Below are 21,276 nucleotides of genomic sequence, written 5' to 3'. Positions count from 1 at the left end.
CAATATTGTGTTGTCACCGTCCTTATACAGAATACGTTTATGCAAAGTTTCGTCGAAATCCCTCCACTGCTCCTACGAAAAATATTTAAAAAACCGATTTTTCGCTAAACTTTGGGGGGTTGTTTCAACCCTTAGTTTGTGGGCCATTGCAGATATAAAAAAACACGTGTCTCTTAGATTTTTGTGTTCTTCAACGTATATGAAACTCAATAAGATTGGAGGCGGACACTTGGGAATGTTTCCTTGTAAGCGATTTACCGCGTGGCATATTAAAGTTCAAATCAAAATTTGACTACAATATATCAAACAAGTACAAATTTAAATTAGACGGTTGAAAAGCATAAATGACTCACTTAGCACTTCCAATAAGAGACTGATGCGATGATAAAGAAATACACCACAAACGTACAAGTCACGACTAGCGAAGCTTGTCTGAACGTGTCTGAGAAGGTCAACATATACTCACAGCAAATGTGGTATATTTTCAGAACAAGCTAATAAAACAAAGGAAGCACATTTATTAAGGATGTAAACATAACGCACACAACATTATTAAGCATATGTAAAAAACAACAAAATTTAAAAGTGGACCTATACTTTTATGGAAGTCGATTTTCCATTAATACCTTTCTCATTCTAACTAGTAATTCAACTGCCAATTTTTTTTTAAATTACTTGTTTTAGTAGTAAAACAAATTATTTTAATAAAAAAATGTAGTCTATAAACTTTAATTTTACTGAAAACAAGGAAAAGCGGGATGGATAGTAGTATAGGAGCCACTATAGGTAAACTAAGCAAATGACGTCACCGGCGCCGAGTCAGCCTGTGACGTCACGCCACGTCACGTACCCCTCGCTCCTCTCATCTCCCATAATGCCGAGAGTGGTGGGGGGGTTCGGTTTCCTTCGAAGAAACTTTCTCTTTTATTGTTTTATGGTTTGCCAGGCGCATCCTGGCAGATCCCTTCAGAGCTTTCCTTAAAACTACCGAAAAATAACTTAGGGCTACTTTCCGTTATTACACTCGGCCATCCTGCGTTTAATATCTGTCCTCAGATATTCCCGTCCTCTTCGCTTGATTGGCCATTACAAAATTCTTGCCGCCAAGGTTTCATAAAGTTTGCCGCCGTCGATGTACACTGCGGACCTTCGTGTTCTCCGATCTTTTCTACAACGTATCGATCTCCACGCAAGACTTTAGTAACTTTATATGGTCCTAGAAATTTGTCGCGGAGTTTCGAACCGGGTCTGTATTGTGTTCGCTTTATCGCAACCAAATCGTCTTTTCCGTAACCGATCGCCGTCTTTCTTTTCTTATTGTACGTCCTATGATTTTCTAATTGTACCTTAGAGATGTTTACATAAGCTCGGTCTCGTAATTCATTTCTCTCTTTTTGAAAGATATGAATTCTTTCATTTTCGTTTAGTTCCCTAATCTGCGGGTGTTCCTTGAGTCTCATTTCCGATCTTAACAATAAATTGAACGGAGACATTCCCGTACTTCTACTCGGGGTGGCATTTAAATATTTTTGGGCTACCTGAACATGTTTATACCACTCTTCCGGTCGCGGGGCAGACAGCTTCGTGAGCAACGGTATCAAGATTCTATTCATCCTCTCTACCTGACCATTCCCCCTAGGCACGCCGACCGTAATTAAAGAGTGTTGAATATCCTCGTCTGTACAATATGCCTGGAAGTCGGGTGAGGTGAACCCCGTACCACGGTCAGAAATAATCCGTCGCGGGTTTCCGAAAATGGTTGCTTGTTTTCTTAATCTATCTAAAACTTCCGCGGTACTCGTGGATTTTGTTGGATATAGCCAGGTAAACTTAGAGAAACCGTCTACAATTACAAAAATATGACGATAACTTTTCTTAGTTGACACCATTGGTCCTAAATGATCTACATGATAGGTATCTAATGGGACTTCTCCCTTATCTGAAGAATGAAGGAATCCTTCTTGTTTACCGCTTTTCCGTTCAGCTAAAATACAATCAATGCAACTTCGAACTACCTCTTCGACTTTAGACCGCATCTCCTTAAACTATAATCCTTTTTTACTAGTGCTTCTGTTTTATTAACCGCGAAGTGACCCCGTCCGTATGCCTTCCTTATGACTTGCTCCTGTATCCGCTTCGGAACAACTATCAGCATATCGTCCTCGATAGTCTTATACAATAAGCCGTTATTAACCCTTTCGCTACGAGCGTCGCCTATAAACGACATCCGCGTGACGACCTATGTGTACGAGCGCCACCTATAGACGACATCCGCGTGGTACCACTTGACCAAGAGATTCGCGATGTTTTTATTTTTACGAATACTGCACATCGATCACACTTGTCTCATTCTCTGGTTTGTTCGCATTTGTTTTAAACAAGTGAAATATAAACATGCATTGTTTGGGAGCAAACGGGGCAAGAATCACGCTCCAGTCTCCTTCAAGCTGTCAGTGGCTAATATTCAACCGTCTTGAATTAATCCAAGTAAAGGTATATTTTGAACGGGAAATATATATATTCTGTACGTCGAAACAAGTTTCTTCTGTGTTCTATTCGAGAGTGAAGTATTTGTATTGTACAAAAGTACAACGTAACAAGAAATCTTCCTTAAATCATTAGAAGAAATTGGATAGCAGCTGTTAAGTTTTCAAGGTTTGCAACATTTATTTGAAAATTTTACTTGGGGCTTTGTTTAGTTTGTTCTATAAAATCTTTTTGTATCTCCCTTATTAGAATGTCACAGAGAAGCTTGAAAAGAATTCCGTCCTCTAATGGCTTAACTGATTCAGACAGTGATTCAGAAAATCAAATTAATGTAATACGACACAGAAATTGAAGAGCTACATGTAGTACTTCTGAATCAGAAGCTGAATAGATAGAAACCCATGAAAATAACTTTGAAGTATGGACGTCAAAAACATTCGCCCCCAAAATATATAAATTTGCGGTAGCGGATTCAGGAATTAAAAGAAATATTAATAGATCTGCAAAAATCGTAGACTTTTTTCAACTTTTACTTTCTGAAGAGCTCGTAGAGTTGATTGCAAGGGAAACTAATCGATATTGGTCTCGAAAGAGTAATAATAACGTAAATATGTCAGATGAAACAGGACTAGCCGAATTATATTGTTTTTTTGCTGTGTCATTATTGATGACACGCAACAAGAAATTGTCATTAGCAGAGTACTGTAGTAAAGATAAACTTCTGCGTAGCGATATTTTTAGAGAAATAATGACGAGAGACCGTTATTTCAAATTACTACAAATGCTACATTTCACCGATGATGTTGGTCGTACTAATGATCGTTTGTACAAAATACGAAACGTCGTTGAAATATTACGAAAAGCATTTAATGAATCATTTCAGCCTTATCAACGGCTATGCATTGACGAAAGTCTGCTTTTGTATAAAGGGCGTCTTTCTTTTAAGCAATACATACCATCAAAGAGAAGCAGATTTGGTACAAAATCGTTTATTTTAAGCGACTGTGAGACAGGGTTCGTGCAAGATTTAATAATTTATACCGGATCATCTACCATGGTGGATACTGAAAATCTAGATATTGGAAAATCTGGAGCAATAGTGGAAACCCTTATGAAGCTGCATCTAGGAAAGGGCCATACCCTTTATGTAGATAACTGGTATGCGAGTCCAGCTTTATTTAAGTTTTTACATAGTAATGGCATAAACGCGTGCGGGACCGTAAGAAAAAGGAGAAAAGGAATGCCCAAAATTGACAAACGATTAAAAAAGGGGGAGGCAGCATTTAGATCATCCGATAACTTATTAGTCTTAAAATGGATGGATAAGAAAGAAGTGGACATAGTTTCCTACAATGCATACAGCAGAATTTAAAACGGTAATCAGGCACGGAGGAGAAAAAGTTATCCAGAAACCTGTATGCGTGTTAGACTAGAACAATTCAATGGGTGCAGTGGATAAAGCGGATATGGTCATAAGCACTGTGAACTCGACACGGAAATCTTTGAAATGGTACCAGAAATTTTTCTTCCATTTGGTGGACATTTGCGTCTGGAACGCTTATTGTCTATACAAGCATAAGATGAAACGACCGATATCTATGGCAAGATTTCAACTAATTAGGGAGATGAAAAGATTAGGGAGATATAAAGATTGCAACTAATTAGGGAGATACTGGGAAAGTACCATGAAAGTATAAGTCATCCACATCGGACGGGGAATAATCATCCATTGAGATTAATAGAATTACATTTTCCGTCGGTTTATAAATCGGTAGGAAAAAAACCAAGAAGAAGGTGTGTCGTTTGCCATGCGAACGACAAAAGACGCGAAACTGTGTATGAATGTAAAAACTGTAATGTGGGATTGCGTGTCGACCCTTGCTTTAAAATTTATCACCATGAATTAAATTATTGAGAATTTTAATTTGTTATTGGAATGTGTTTGTTGTTTGTTATTGTAAAGTGTAATTTTTAATTTTTGAATATATTTTTATTGATAATAATTCCAAAATCTCTAAATATGTTGTTGTATAACACTTAAAGAATCGTATGTTGCGGAGAATGACGAGGCTGCACCGAAAGATGTAAGTCCGAACACCAGTTTACCTAAACGCAACATGTACACTTTTCGGCGCAGTGCTCCGTTCAGTGCCGCTACTCCGGCGGCACGGTGGCCCATTCAACGGTGTCACTCCGACGGAGCACACTGCCGTAGCGAAAGGGTTAATAACATATCCGTTAGTGCGCTCTGCGGATATTATATTCCGTAATTCCTCGTCTTCGTATTGTACTCTCTTTATCCTAGCAATAAGTCCTTAATTCGCTTCTTTTACCAACATGGAGCCAGGGAGGGGGTTTCGAGTCAGCGCGTCAACGTGGGTCATGCATCTACCTGGGCGATGCACAATGGAGTACAGGTAATTTTCCAGGGTAAGTGCCATCGGGCCACCCGCACGTAGAGGTCTTTTTTCCCCATTGTCATTGCGAATGCTTGACAATCGGTTACAATTTTGAAATCGATACCCAGTAAATACACCCGAAATTTCTTCAACGACATAATAATAGCTAGAACTTCCAATTTATAACTGGGGTATCTTTCTTCCGTAGGAGTGGTCTTTCCGCTAGCGTAGTATACGGGGTGAAACATGTTATCTTCGCAATTTCGCTGCAATAAAATTGCTCCATAGCCATGCATAGATGCGTCCGTGTGCAATTCGGTCTCTGCTCCTACTCGATACAGCTGTAAGACGGGCTTTACGCTTAATGCTATCTTTAATCGCCTAAATGCTTCCCTTTCCTTCTAATCAAATCGGAAAGCTGTTCTGGCTCGTAATAAATCCGTTAAGGGCCGTGCACTTATTGAGTCATTATGGATAAATTTGCGGAAGTATCCCGTTAGGCCAAAGAAGCTTTGGACTGCTTTGACATTAACAGATTCAGGGTATTTTACGACGGCTGCAGTTTTATACTCCGACGGTCGGGTCCTACCTAATATTCTATCTTTGTCTGTAAGAATTTACATTTATCCCAATTGATACTTAGTCCATACTGTTTGGCCGTATCCAAAACCCTTTTCAGATTCTCGGTGCCTCTTTGTAAATCAACCGACGGAACAATTAGATCATCCATATAAGTTAAAACTATCCCTTGCGTGATCAACTCTCGAAAAACAGCATTGATAAATCTCTGAAATAACGATGGTGAAATGCATAGTTCGAAGGACATTCTCAAAAATTTGTAATGTCCGTTAGGGAACACAAAAGCGGTGTACCTGCAACTTTCTTCGGCCATGGGTACATGGAAGAATCCGTTTTTGAGGTCTAACGTACTAAACACTTTAGCTCCCTGCAATGAGTCTAACTGATCCTCAATTAACGGTAGAAGGTACCTGTCCTTCACTATCTTTCTATTTAATAGGCGGTAGTCAATACAAATTTTAGTGGACCCATTCTTCTTTTTAACTAACACTACCGGACTTGCGTACTCTGAGTGAGATAGTCGCACTATTCCTTCATCTAGCCAAGACTATCTGTCCGTCTACCTCCTGCTTTCCCTGGGTTGACAATCTCCTGGGCCGTGATAGACAGGTATCTCATCCTTTAAAATTAGATTCATTTTTATAGCAGTTTCGCGGTTTTTCTTCGGAATGTATTCACTAACAATTTTATCTAACGACTTCTTAGATTCTATGTTAAAAATATGCGATAAGTCTAACCCGTTCGATTTGATTTCCTGAATCATAAAAATCTCTGGGACATCTTTAGGTTCGTTTGATGTTACCCTCTTTTACATGAAGCTCTACATTCTGCAAAAAATCGGTACCAATAAGTAACCCGTATTGCATCAAGTCGTCGGAAACAACATGGACATCTATATCAAAATAAGTTTCGTCTATAACTATCTTAGCACTAAATTCTCCTAGCGTACTAATATTGTCGGAACCTGTTCCCCTGAATTTAATTTTATGTCTCCGTAGACTAGGTCCGCCTATCTCTATGTACTGATCGGCCTGCATCAAACTAAGATCGTTCCCGGTATCAATCAAAGCGGTTAGTTTCGTATCGGCTATTATTACCTTCTTATAGTATTTACCGCGTGTCGCACGAGTGTGACGTGCGGGGTGCTGCACTGTCAGTTTGCTCTTACGAATCTGCACATTAAACGAGGTCGAGTTCGGGCCATGCGTTTGCGAGAAACGTCGATCTCGCCCGTGTAAACCGATGACAAGTTGTCTTTCGAATGGCTCGCACAACTTTGACGTACAGGGTGCTACACTGTCAGTTTGCTCTTACAAATCTGCATATTGAACGAGATCGAATTCGGGCCATGCGTTTGCGAGAAACGTCGATTTCGCCCGTGCAATCCGATGACAAGTTTTCTTTCCAACGGCTCGCACGACTTTGACGTACGGGGGGCTTGTCGTCGTACTTTGCGCAGTGCTGACGTTATCCTCGGATCGTCTTCCTTTGGAACACATCGAGGACATGCGGCCAAAATTGTTACAATTGAAGCATTTTTTGCCCTTCACTTTCGATGGGCACTGAAGGTCAACGTGACTCTCGTCACCGCAATTGTAGCATATCTTCTTTTTCACAGCATCTTCGCCTGTAGTCTTCTTCGTCTTGTCATCGGAACGCCGGTCGTTGGCCCTCCTTGCATTTCCCTTCATCGTCTCGTACTGCAGGAATTTAATTTTTAATTTTCTCACTGTGATAGCACCGTATAAGATTGTTTTATTAATTTCGTCGTTTTGTATTAGATCGATGATGTATTGGATCACCGCTTCGGTCTCGAGATCAACTTGAGACGCAATTTCGAACATCATATAAATATATTCGTGGTAAGACTCGCAGGTGATCTTTTTCCTTTGACTCAGCTCTTTATGAACCTTGTGACTGTTTATTACATACGAAAACTCACATTTCAAAGACGCCTTCAGTTTTTTCCACGTTTTTCCGCACTTCTCGAATCGCACAAACAATTTCGCTAAACCACGCAACAGTTTTCGAGCGTAAACAACCTTTTGAACATCGGACCATCCGGACAACGTCGCTGTCTCATCAAAATCTTGAAGCCATAGGGCGATGTTCAGCTTATCATCTCCGCTGAAAGTCTGAATTGAGTCCACCACATCTTTGAATATTAACAGGTGTTTCGTAGTGCCTCGGGGAACAGGTGTTGCGAAACTCTCTGCCTTGCTATAGGCATCGTCACTGTCACTCTCCGCACTGTCGTTCTTGTCTGGTTCTTCGTCGCGGTCCTCCTCGGCTGCAAAAGCCTTTTTAAGCGCGCCACTAACAAGGGAACGTTCCCAAGTGTCCGCCTCCGATCTTATTGAGTTTCATATACGTTGAAGAACACAAAAATCTAAGAGACACGTGTTTTTTTGTATCTGCAATGGTCCACAATTAAGGGGTGAAACAACCCCCCAAAGTTTAGCGAAAAATCGGTTTTTTAAATATTTTTCGTAGGAGCAGTGGAGGGATTTCGACGAAACTTTGCATAAACGTATTCTGTATAAGGACGGTGACAACACAATATTGGTCAGCAATGTTGCACCCCCGTCAAGGGGGTGAACTACCCTTCNAATAAAGGTAGTCGGGATATACCCTAATACCACCTACATTCATTGTTTAAAACCGATGTGTAAATGTTCATTGGCAAAAAGGAAAAAAAAACACGAATTTCTTAATTTTTTGCGAGCAATCGCATTGCGTAAGTGGAACTTAAGTAGGAGTGCTTGTTTAATGGATATTACAAAAAAATGTCACCCGAAGGGTAGTTCACCCCCTTGACGGGGGTGCAACATTGCTGACCAATATTGTGTTGTCACCGTCCTTACACAGAATACGTTTATGCAAAGTTTCGTCGAAATCCCTCCACTGCTCCTACGAAAAATATTTAAAAAACCGATTTTTCGCTAAACTTAGGGGGGTTGTTTCACCCCTTAATTGTGGACCAGTGCAGGTATAATAAAACACGTGTGTCTTAGATTTTTGTGTTCTTCAACGTATATGAAACTCAATAAGATCGGAGGCGAACACTTGGGAATGTTCCCCTGTGAGTGAAGTTTGGTGATTTAAATTTCTGGGAAGGTACTTGAATGTCCGACCTCTTTCATTTAATTAGGTGCAGTCCTAATTGGACAAAGGGGATTTTCCCTGACTCACGTGCTTGGATCGGGAGAGGAAAGGAAAGGAAATGATTCTTAGTGAGAACGACTTATTCCATCAGCGGTGTTTTCTATTTGTTCATCATCGATTCGGCAAAGGAATATGGAAACATGTGAAGTAAAGGTTATTTGGATAGTGTGGTTTCGGGTAGGATTGAAATCGGACTTAATATCCGTCCTCGCGTCTCTCCGCGTTTCCCCTTCTCTACGTCTCGAATTCTTACCGAGGCGTTTGATTTGTAACTCGGCCGTTGGTAGGATCGAAATAAAGAGTTATTAATTTACAATTTCTATGATATATTGGGACCTAATTCGGGTGGCTGATTAGCCTTACTTGAAATAATATTCTCCAATCAATTTGGGCTCGCGGACTAAAATCCACCGCGGATTTATGTGCCTTCCGAAGTTATTCCCTCCGGGTTTTAGTATCACTTATACTATGTTATGAAGCCGCGGATATTGGCTGGGTTAAGGTTTTGTGGAATAGGAAATCCGATTTCAATCACGACGTGCGATTTGGAGGACACGAAGGTAGGATTTTTATATAGGATTTTCGTGAACTAGGATGTGTCGCTATGTCAAGCCCACTGGAATACGGGGCCTGAAAATAATCAAGTCAGAAGGCATTCGTCCTTATCGACATGGTTTGTCCGCACTAGAATCGTGAGTGCCAATGCTCGGTCATCGAGTTTGGATGAATCCCTAAAGAACGATCTCTCGTTCAGGTTACTGTCCGGCTCGGATCGTGGGCGGCAATGCGCGGTCACCGAGGGATGAACAGTCTCGCCACGAGGTTGTTCCAGCGGTTCTCGAGAACTCCAAAACGAAATTGGTTTCAGCACAATCGGGCGTCTCCGACTATGTCTCAAAACTCAGGAGGTTGAATTTACGCGAGGTGATCTGTCCAGAAGTTCTGATCTAAGAGTAGGAGCCGTTGATCGTTACACGATCGATATCCCAGACGAAGAATGCTCTCTCACGATGCTACGCGCTCGCGCGCCGCGCTTCCCTCTCACGAGGCCTCCCCACTCTTAATTTGGACCCGTTACGATATAGGATTCTTGATGCCGTGTCAGTCCCCAGGGCTTAACGCCGCCCAGACGGAAAGTTCACTGTCACTCCCCAGGGACTGACGCCACGCTTAACGTGTTAACACGTTAAGTGCCATGCCAGTCCGTAGATATCGGCCACAGATTTTAGGTTCATGTTACAGCACCGCGCAGATCTGCCCTTACGGAACGGTAGGCAAAACGGGCTGGGCACTTAATGTGTTAAATGTATGTGTATATAATTACAGATCACTTTAAAGCTTGGCTTACACACGCATGCACGCACGCACGCACGCATGCACGCGCACACACACAGCCGAACTTTGTGTACGATCTCATGGTATGTAGTGTCATACCACGAGACCGTAGACAAAATCCGTCTAGGATGTTATACCCGCTATCTGAAAACCGCGAGAAAAACTCGGTCCTCAGTTAGTCAGCCCTGCAAGGGTCACGCGACCTTTTGCGGCACGGTAGAGATGGGGCGGGGGGTCTTCCACCGAAACGGAGTGGCGTAACGGACTTGAAAGTCGGAAATGAAGAAAAGAAAAATATCACGTAGCTCTCTACCATCTGAACTCTCGCTCTTACTTAATTGGGTCAAATTAATACCCTCGCACAGACACTTCTGGGCCCTACCGGGGCGTGAAGGGATGAATCCCCTAGGTCCGGAATTAAAAGGGGAGCCGGATGCTCCTCGAGAAGTTTGTTCCCGGCTTTCCGGGAGGACACGGGGCACAACGCCCAACTAACATCACCCGGGCCTCACGAAACGAACGAACCTGACAGATCGGGCGGGTCGGTAACGATCAACCGGAGGGCCCTAACGCGACACAAAGCGAAAATCGGTATTTACACGCGCGACAAGAAAAATCGGAAGCGCATTCCCAACCACGATGGTACCGGTCTCGCCAACGACCGAACGTTAAACGAGATACTACCGCGGGGCGCGTGTCGAGGATGCACATCTAACCGATTGCATTTATTCTCTATCGAGCGGAAAAGAAAGTTTATTCCAAAATCCCACTAGGGGTTTGCTCACCAAGCAAATTTCAACCCCTCTTCGGCCGGGTAGAGTACATGATAGATAGGGTAGCGGCAGCGATGACAAGGATTCCGGCGACACCGAGAGTATCCTGAACAATGAGCTCCTCGGCTTGTTAGGACCTCCGAATTTCGGAAACCCCCCTCCAGTCCTTCCGTCGAACGCCGTCAAGCTGCCAAGCGTCGTCAATTGACAGCGTGCACGTTAGATGTCCCGACCGGCATCGCGGCGCGATAATTGATATCCCGATCCCCCCTCGACGCCAACCGACGGTAGCAAGGGCGCGACATGCTCTCCCGGTACAACACTTAATCCTATCAATTCTTACCCTAGAACGCCCTTAGTTACGACTCATACTTACAGCTAGTGATTGCCCACGATAAACCCCCGGTGCCGCCAACTTATGCTGCAATTAAGTTAATAAAATATTCATTCCTCCTCCGCCTCCGCCTCCGCCTCCGCCTCCGCCTCCGCCTCCGCCTCCGCCTCCGCCTCCGCCTCCGCCTCCGCCTCCGCCTCCGCCTCCGCCTCCGCCTCCGCCTCCGCCTCCGCCTCCGCCTCCGCCTCCGCCTCCGCCTCCGCCTCCGCCTCCGCCTCCGCTGATATCACAAACCTTATGTACTAGTGGCGAAACTACGCGACTCACTCGACACGGACCTATGCTTAGGACGGCGTTAGCTTAGCGGCAACATAGTTCGCCGCAGACGATATTATTCGCTGTCGGCGCCACATTAAATCACCTACGGTTAATGCGCGATTAGTACGTGTCCTATTGTAATAGTACGCCATGCGTTGTCGAGCGTCTTCCAAATTAGTATTGACCCATGTTTGCAGGGTCCCTACAGACTCCCAGCGGTTTTGCCATTCACGAGGCTCAATATGAATGAGCACTTTATCCCGGTTTTCTAAACTCTGCCGTAACGGGAGTGGATTTTGCCCGAAATTATGAACTCTCGTGGAGGGTTATTAAGGAATTCTATGGCGTTATCGGTAAGAAGTACTTTTCGTACTCCCTAACGATAAAGCACCAGATCCTCGAGAGCTTCCTTAATCGACGGTCCGATAGCTTTCTTCAAAGGTTTACACTCTACCCATTTGGTAAATAGGTCTTGCATTACCAGGAGGTAACAAAACTGTCGACGATTTGGTAGGAACGGTCCCATCTTATCGGCCGCTACCATCACCCAAAGTTGAGAGATTACACGAGAAACAAATAATTCCGCGGGACGCCGCTGCTCCACCTTCACGCTCTGACAGGTCGCGCACCGCTGGAAAACAATCAAATATTCGCTGCGAAATTGATGAATGTTCTAATGTGGGTATAGCAAAATGCCAATGGTGTAAAAAATCATTATGTCTGAAACATTTTTTCCATGATTATCATTATTGTTCGAACTATTAACAGTAAAATTATTCTTTTAAGAGTTTATGTATAATGATGATCCCCATAAAAAAGGTTAAGTATATGTTACATTGAAAAAATAAAAAAAATTATGTCTTATTCAACATTCTTAAAAAATAAGATGCTATTCTTTTATCTTCAACTGTTACTCACAGAAAATACTTTTCTACTGGGACTGTTCTCAAACAAAGTTGAATAAATTTATGCTTTTAAAAATAACAGCCAAAATTAAGTGATATTATTGTTCGTCGGAGGTAACTAAATCCTTTAAAAAGAAAATTTATACTTTAGATTTTGTTCGAATGCAAAATATTAAGTACCTTGAGCATTCTAAAATGGAGATGTGAAAACTGTATCGAGATGAAGTCATTACAATCACTACAAGAAATATTAAGTAAAAATTAACCCCTGTAGAGAGTTTTTTGCAAAAATCCCGAGACTCGTACATTTTGTTTCTTTGTGCTCTGTCTAGCAGAATCGGTTAGATTCAAGTCGGTATAATTTTTTTTTTTTACATCGAAAAAATTGTCTAAAAATGGCTATTTTGTTTTATAAAGTTTGAAGAATGTAATCCTTTGGGGTAAAATGATAGCCTATAATATCGTCTATACATGGCGAATAATATGACGTTTATCTCGTTACAAAATTCTCAATAGTTCTTAAGATATTAAAAAACAAAAAACGTTTTTCGAGGGTGAACATTAAGAATCCATTTTACTCCTTAAATCGCCGAGTTAGCACGTATAAAAGAATACGTCTCTAATGTTTTTTCATGTACTATAACATATCAGAGAATGCAGAAATTCGGTGTGGTACACTTCGGGTACTCTTATTGTTAGGCCGGCGCATGAGTCGTTTCTCCTGAGCTTCTCCCTTTTCGCTTGACCGGGTGTCTCTATACGCCCGTCGCGGACCGTCTCGTTTTCCGAAGCGCGATACTTGGTCGTAGCCTCACCGCGGCCGCTTGTGTAATTAGCCTGTACATGTCGGGTCGCTCGTGCCCTGACGCCACGCGCCGTGACAGGGTGCCCCGTGCCGGGCGGCGCGACTCATCACAACGTGTTAAAGCAGTTTAATAAATACAGATGTTCAATTGTTTATATGTCGAAACGTATTACATGGGACGTGACCTTTCCGCATAACTTCCGACGGCGCCATCTGTGCGTCTTCATTAAGAACTTACATAGTTAACTTAAAACCAAGATGGGGTTTCACTATTATTATGTTTTTTCGATCGAAGGTGTGCGAAAATGCGAGCAGACAACGGCGTCTAAAAACGTTGTTTGAGCTAAACTCAACCTTGTGAATCTTTAGAAGTGCGTAGTGTATAACAAATGGCATAAAAAATGCGGGAAAAAATTACAGCATACGAAGGATAATGTATTTTAATTATACCAGACGTGAATTTATCGTAAGCTTTCACTGCTGAGGTATGACTAGTAATATATACGGTTGTACAAAACTTGCGGTAAAGACTAGATAGCGTTTGCGCATGCATACGGTTGCGCGCGCACACACACGCACACGCGCGCGCGCCTACGTGTTTATGTATATGTGTATTAATTTTATGTGAAATGATTCATCTTAATATTATATTAAATCATATTTTTTCCATTTCAGAACCAAATAAATTGAAAATTCCGAGGGGTTCTAGTGGATCAAACAATGAAGGATGTATGACATTATACGCCATACGAATGTGCATGTATAAATTCACTTATTTACATTAATCTTTCTCTAATGAATAAAAACAGTTGAAGCCGCGTCGAGGGCGCAGGAAACGAGATCCATCTTGCAATCTTTTTGAAAAAATGGAAACGGAACACTGCGGCCCGTTGTCAAGTCACCTGCCAGCTCAGCCACATCGGCTCCCGCCATGGACCGAGCACTCCGGTTGCTCCGACTGTCGTCTCAACTCATTCTATTGTCGCCACTGCTGCCGCTGTTGCTCTGCTGCTTGCTGCTGTTGATACGGCACGAAATGTGTATAGAAAATTGTATGTATTTCTTTTTTTTTTTTACGTAGAATTACGTTTTTGTAATAATTGCATATGTGGGTACTAACTTAACGTTCAAGTATAACAAAAATCGGATATGCGGGTGAGACAAAAACCACGCAATTCTACGTGCAATATTACCACGGCGGTTCTGTCCACTGGATCGATCCCTCGAATTTTTGTATTATATTCTTTACTTTTTAGCAGCCATCCACTTCTGTCAGCTGGCGCGGCCGAGGATGGGGATGCAATCGTTGGCTTGGGAGTGTGTGTGTGTGTGGGGAGGGGGGGCACTACTCACTTTTGTAAGATACGCACGTTTCTACAATTAATAAATTAAAAAATGTAATTGAAAACTTAAAATTAGATATTACTTATTTCTACCCTAATCTATTTGTTTTTAGCCACCATTCTCGGTCTTGTCCGTTTCGTATTGTCTTTTTATAATCCCGATTTCGCAGATATCAGATAATACGTTACAGTATAATTTGAGACTTTGGAATTGTAATTTTTTTGTTCATACACTTTCTGGTATGTTAAAATGGTAAAACAATATGCATTGAGAAAAAATTTAATTGCACCAGAAAAATATTTCGTTTAATGGTACCAAAGAGATATTTTGTTAACTCAATGAATCATTTAGCTAAAAAAATCGAATATATTGCATGCAACGTTTTCTTGGAAATATGACAATTTATTTCAGTTTATTTCAGTCAAATAATTATTCTTTGAATTAACAAAATATTTCTTTGGCACTATTCAAAGAAATATTTCTCTGATTCGATGAATTTGTTTCCTCTGTGTGCAAATCGGTAGTATTCAAAAACTCCGAAGAATTTCGCACTAGATTCATAAAATACTAAAATAAATTAATGATAATTATGAAAACGAATGGTCTACATAAAGTCACCACGAATGGGTAATACATGATATGTTTATAAAATACTGCGTTATTTTACTTAGGGAAAGAGTAGTCAGATTGAACGATTCATCCGACATAAATTCGATTGAATCGAATCTAGAAGATCGAATATAAATAATACGGATCCTAACTTTTCTATCATAATGTGAGAGCGGATCGGCCTTTGGGTTTATAATTATGAACGTAACGGGTTTCAATGATGGAGAAGCCGCAGATTCTATTGCCAAATTTATGCCAGGAATGACAAGGGACAACCAATGATACCGTTGTACTTTTTCCGATGTGACGGTAATCGAAATTCTCCAAGTTGAAACTTTTAGACCCGATCCCATCTCAAGTTATGCGATAGGCAAACAAAGCATCACATAAATAATTTCAGGTTAGTAGTAATGAAAAATTATTCTATGATACTGCTCGTAACTTAAAAGCCGCGATTTAGTTGAAATTTAATTACATTCTATATTCAAAATATTTTTCTGAACAGAATAATTACGAATGGAAAATTAGGATTCGTATCTTTGATGTGATAATTTCTCACAAACGAATCAAAGTTTATGTTGTAATTATCCTATTCGAATACACTTTTTTTGAGCAAGATAACAGAATTTTGTAAACATAGTGTCAATTATTATTATTACGTCTGTGAAAGTGAGAGTTGAAATGAATTTCACATATTTAAAAAAGAAATAGAAAATACTTTATTTAATCAATTACTATTATGTCTGACTTGGGTTTCCTCGAGCCCCCTGATTCATACACCTGAGCGTACTTGTCGTCCTTAATCGGGAAGAATTCGATTGGGACGAGTTTCCACGAGATGCGGACCTCCACACTAGTGAGCCAAGGGGGAACTGGGCGACGCGTTGTTCTTGATGTCGCAGCGTTTACCAGTGCCTTCACTAACTCAAGACGTTTCGGAGAAAAGCAGATGAGGTTTTTCGGGGCAAAAGGATGCAATGGTTTGCGCTTATTCGAGCCTCTGCAATGGAATAATTGCAGCCTTAGAGGGTTCGAGCCTCACAATTTTTGAAACGAGTTAATTTAACTTTAATTTTCGGGAGATTTGATACTGGCGAGAGAGCGAGGAGATTTGAGACTGGGGAGGAAGCGTGTCAATATTTGAAGACTCAGGAGGATTACTGATCGAATCCAGTTTGAATGAGTTTTTCTAACGAGAGGTACTCCGGAGTCGAACCGTTTAAAGCGAGTTAGCGATGTAATTTTCTCAGAATTTTCCTTAGTTTTCGCACTGCTTTAATCAAATTAAGGGCAATCCTAATCTAATTATAGGCGCTTCCTTTACTTACGTCTAGAATTCCCGGAAGAGAAAGGATGGGAAATAGATTCTCAGTTAGAGCGGCTTATTCCGTTAGTGGTGCGCTCTTTTGATTCCTCGTAGAATCGACAGGATTTGGAATAACGGAATTTCGGGTTAATGGATGCAATTTGGAAGGTGTTAAGAATTATAGGCGGTTAGTCCCTAATTCGTACACTGAGTTTGTCGGCCCCCGTTTTCCTCAATTTGCGTGCGGTTCTATTCGGAGCGAAGGCATAGCCGATGCTAGAGGAATGAATTTGGGGTTCCTTTTTGAACCTCATCCAGAGAATTCTAACCCTGCTGTGGGTGTGGCTGATTAGCCTAAAGTGAATCTATTCGTAATGATTGAGTTTTGTCACCGAGTCTATGATTCTTCCCAGAGCTTAGCTCTACGGGGGTTAGTATGGCCTATTCTAAATTACCCTACCGCGGAGATTAACTAGTGAAGGGTTTGCCGGGGTGGATGGTGACCAGGTCTCTTACAATGCAGAGCCGGTGGGAAGTTGGTCCGAATTTTGGTTAGGGATGTTGAAGCGATAAGGAGATGGGATGGCGGTTTTGCCAGGCCTACTGGAAAAAGGTCCTGAAATATAATTTCATCAAGTTCAAGACAGTCACCTTGGGATTTCGCTCGAATACTGAATCAGAGCAGCAATGCTCAGTCATCAGCGTCTTTAGGCGAGTCCCGACCAGAACGCGTCACACGTATTCGACCCGATGCTGACCGTTCGACAAAGCTTCGAATCGGTGAGACACACATTCATGTGCGAAAACTTTGTTTGTGAACTATTGCTTACCAAAGTTGAAACTCGAGAGAGCGTCTTGCTCTCCGCGCTTGCGAGCCGCGATTCCCCCTCCTGGGGCCCCCCTACTCTCCTCGTAATGACACTACGCATGCCCTTAGTGTTCCGACTTACTGGTGACTATCTACTGCGCACGCTCGCACTTGGACCCGTTACAAGGGGTAGCTCCCGGAAGTTTTCGCTGGACCCTCTTTTTGTTCCGCCTGTGGGGTCTGCTACGTTTTGTATGGACGAGTAGGCTCTCTGCCTGGGCAAAAGTAATAAGTAAAGCGACTATCCTTTCGCACCGCTTATCATTTACAGCAGGGTATTTACAGAAGAAAATATATGAGGTTACGTTTTACTACGACTAAATTTTGAATAGGATTCAAGGGAGGAGCTGGACCAACCTCCGTGCTCTTGTATGGTTTGAAAATAGGGTATAACAGAAATGGTTGTCACGGTTTAGACAGCACTATTCTTATTGAAAAAGGAGTCGAAAAGTCCTATACAATTTTTTCCTACAGTGAAGAATCTTCCTATAATAATTAATTGAAGCACAACCAATCAGTCGCGTCCCCCCAATAGAACGCCGCTACGTCGCAGACAGCCAAACGCAGAACATTTATTGCAGAAAAATTATGCACTGTACGAAATGCTAGTATAGGACTTTTCAACTCCTTTTTCAACAAGGATAGCTCTGCCTAAACCGTGACCACCATTTTCGTTACACTCTGAACAAAGGGAGCAGGACCAAGCCCTTCACCTTATAGTGAGGAAACAGTGGAAACTGGGATACAGAAGGGAAGCTGAATCAAGTCCCGCGCCTAGTTACAGTGAGAGAATAATGGAAATGGAGATAGAGAAGGGAAGTTAGCTAAGCCTCGCGCCTTCTTATAATGAGGAAATAGTGGAGATCGAGATACAGAAAGGGAGCTGGATCACACCCCGCACTTTCTTATAGTGAGGAATAATAGGTGTTGACGGCAGACTTCATTGTTGCTAGTTTTCGGCGCTAACGCAGTCCCTGAGCAGCACAACGTCATTGAGTATCACCCTCGTCGGTGACTGTTTGGCTACCTGGTCTCAATTCTCTCGCAGTTCTCCACGGGATATCAACGAGCATGCTTCGGTCACTCAGGTTAGTCAGGGCCATCAGCCCGGATCAGGCACGCCCCAAGCATTATCCACACCACAGCACGTTGCCGGTCCCACCCATGAGACCCGCCGGCACTCAATCAGCCCGTCCCACCAACAGCCACTTGTCTCATTTATGAAACATCTCAGCACGGGACTCTCGCCCGCGGGAAGTCTCTCAGCCCCCCGGACCGGCATGATTGCGGAAAGATCTGCCGCCGACTCGGCGTCACACCTGCGGGATCCGAATACGGACACATGAACGTGGAGTTAGACTCGACACAGAACACTCCCCATACGGCTGGACCGGGGCATGGATACACGAACCCATGCAGCATAGCATAACATGGGGCACGCCACACACCCCGGCACCCGACAGCACCAATTCGGAGGACACAACAGTCTCAAGACGGGTCGGCACCCCCCTGGACGGGCCTCGAATATCGAACGGGCAAGAAATTCGGGAAAGCTTCGGTCTGGTCTCACCACTCCGCTGCAGCCCGCCGAAGTCGTGTTCTTCTTGAACCTTTAGCGCCCAACGGCGGCCTCCCCCGGGTCCGCCCCATACAATGTTCTGAGGTTTCTTTTTCCTCGGTGTCTTTTCAGCAGTTTCAGTTTCTCTCGGATGACCGCTTTCTCGAAGTTCGTCCATCCGCACCTCCCGAAATTTCAATGGTGACTCCTTGCTCTCGTATCGCTTCCATCAGCACGGTTCCATCCGAACTTCCTCGATTACTAGGAACTTCCCCTGTTTCGCACTGGCCGAGATCATAATAGTGACTACTTCCTTCCCGCGCCGCTTCTATCCGCATTGTATTAAACCAGCATCTACGACTGTTCCGCATTGTCCCAATGACTATTTGTGACTGTCCCGGCATAAGTCGACCATCCACCAGCGTTCATCGCTACCTATTCTTTTTTTTCTGGAAATCTCGGCTAATCCTTCAGATAAACGAATGCTCTTCCTGAAGTGAGGGTTCTCGCGGACCCCTCGGGTCTCAGGTCTTCCAAGAAACCCAGCTATTAATGGGTAGTATCCATTCCGTCGGCAACAATAGGATTTGAATGGGCGGTGACGGCTGGACAAAGCCCCGCGTCCTCAAGGATTAGGAAGGAAAGAAAAAAAATTGATTCTTTTTGTGAACAATTCATTAATTTAACTAGAAAACAGCCTCTATGAGAATTTAATACATTCAATGGTTTATAATTGAACGGACGATTGTCGTAGATTCGTTCACTTGCTCGTTCTGTATAAGTGAAAATTGTGCAATTGTTTAAAACTGACTGACGCTCCCTGCATAGATACGCCCCTTTTTACATTACTTTCGAGGTGAATTTTCCTATATTTTTGGAAGTGGGGGAACATTAGGTTCAGCTTAAACATCGTCTTTTTATGTAAGTTCTTAACATGTTTAAACAATGAATTTTCGGGACCCCAAGTTGTGTTACCATTGTCCTGGGCCTTCGTTGTCTTAAAGGATTAAGAACAAGGGACTCTCTCTCTCTCATATGATATACGGGATGAGTAATTAGTTTTATAGTGCATACTATAGCGCGTTCGTAAGGGGTACACGAGACGTAACAGTATCCTAATTGTAACCACTTAATTTTCATAATTATCGTTTATACTACCCACTCGAGCATGGAAAGAGGATACAATTTTTTAGAATTTTTAACCCAATNAAATGATAGATGGGCTTATCGAAGATAATCTATGAAAATATGATTTTATACTATCAATATGGATGTCTAGTTCTTAGTGGCTCTTTTCGATACCTTTGAATATCGTTTATACTACCCACTCGAGCATGGAAAGAGGATACAATTTTTTAGAATTTTTAACCCAATATTAATAAATATTCATAATAATTGTTATATCAATTAATGCTAATCATTATGGTGTATTATAATTATACAATACCAATATTAATAGAAATGAATCTATTAATTATTTACAGTGGAACAAATTGTATAGTAACTATTTCAATTGAGGGTCCTTATCGCGTGATGCAGTGTTTACGATCTCAGAAACCAACAAATTGGAAGTGACATCACAAATCGAGACATTTTGAAGTAATATAGGCCGGAGGGCAGCAGGGCAGAGGGATCTACTGAAAGTTATCAAGTGTAAAATAAAATGATAGTTCATGTCTCGAAATGAGAATTGTTTCTTTGATGCGCATCAATTGGCACTGTTTGCACACTGAATTTTAGTGAACCAGAATAGCTCGAAACATCACGTCAAATGTACTGACTAGGTCGTAATTTTTCAATGTACCTAATTTTTATAAAACATCATATGCAGACTTGATGTTTACTTTGATAAGTTTCCTGTCTATAGGTCTAGGGTGCATCACTTCAAAAAAGATGAAAAACACAGCCTATCAGGAATGGACTGATTGTATGGTCGTTAAGAGTGAAATCTTAAAAAAAATGTATTAGGAAGATTAAAAATGAAGTGACGTACTCTAGATATTCTGATTTTGATCTTATAGTTCAACTTGTATGTTCCAATCGTGTATCGTTTGGATGTTAAGTAGATTGTTAATTTTTGCCAACCGATTAGGTATCGGTATTACCAACCTGGTCCATATCAAAGCCCTTTAACTCATGTAATCACGGCGGCGAGAAAACTAATTTTTGTTGCAGTATGTTAAGATAGATTCCCTTTCTTAGATAAAGGTGATATCAATGAGTCAGCCTACATATATCTGAGAGGTCAAATCGTTGGTAAAAGTATTCTACGAATTAGGTGTGCCGATTCGTTTCAAATTTTATCACGTGAATATGGAGGGCTTACAGTAGGTCCTGAAATTCATTAAATTTCATTTTTAATCAAAAATTGATTTACCATTGGCTAGAATCAATATGGTGTGGTCCGTGCACGTTTTCGATGTTTTACGTTTCTTGAAGGCTTAGAATTGAGCACGAAGAGTCTCAGGACCTAGCTTGAACAATTTATAAT

At 41.9% G+C, this 21,276-nt stretch overlaps 1 long non-coding RNA gene across 2 annotated transcripts; it reads left to right on the top strand.

Moving 5' to 3' along the window:
* The first annotated feature begins 13,769 nt into the window (after positions 1–13,769).
* Positions 13,770–21,005, top strand: LOC111674028. 2 transcript variants are annotated; one of them, XR_002762230.1, is made up of 3 exons: positions 13,770–13,829; positions 13,910–14,152; positions 20,270–21,005. It is a non-coding gene; the product is annotated as an uncharacterized LOC111674028 (long non-coding RNA). The 2 variants fall into 2 exon arrangements; XR_002762229.1 differs by lacking the exon at positions 20,270–21,005 and adding an exon at positions 14,357–14,864.
* The last annotated feature ends 271 nt before the right edge of the window (positions 21,006–21,276 follow it).

This window comes from Orussus abietinus, unplaced genomic scaffold (assembly GCF_000612105.2).
Source record: "Orussus abietinus isolate OABI.00-Male unplaced genomic scaffold, Oabi_2.0 scaffold434, whole genome shotgun sequence".
Lineage (NCBI taxonomy): Eukaryota > Metazoa > Arthropoda > Insecta > Hymenoptera > Orussidae > Orussus > Orussus abietinus.
The sequence above is the reverse complement of the archived record's forward strand: the minus strand, read 5'-3'. Positions and strand labels throughout refer to the sequence as shown.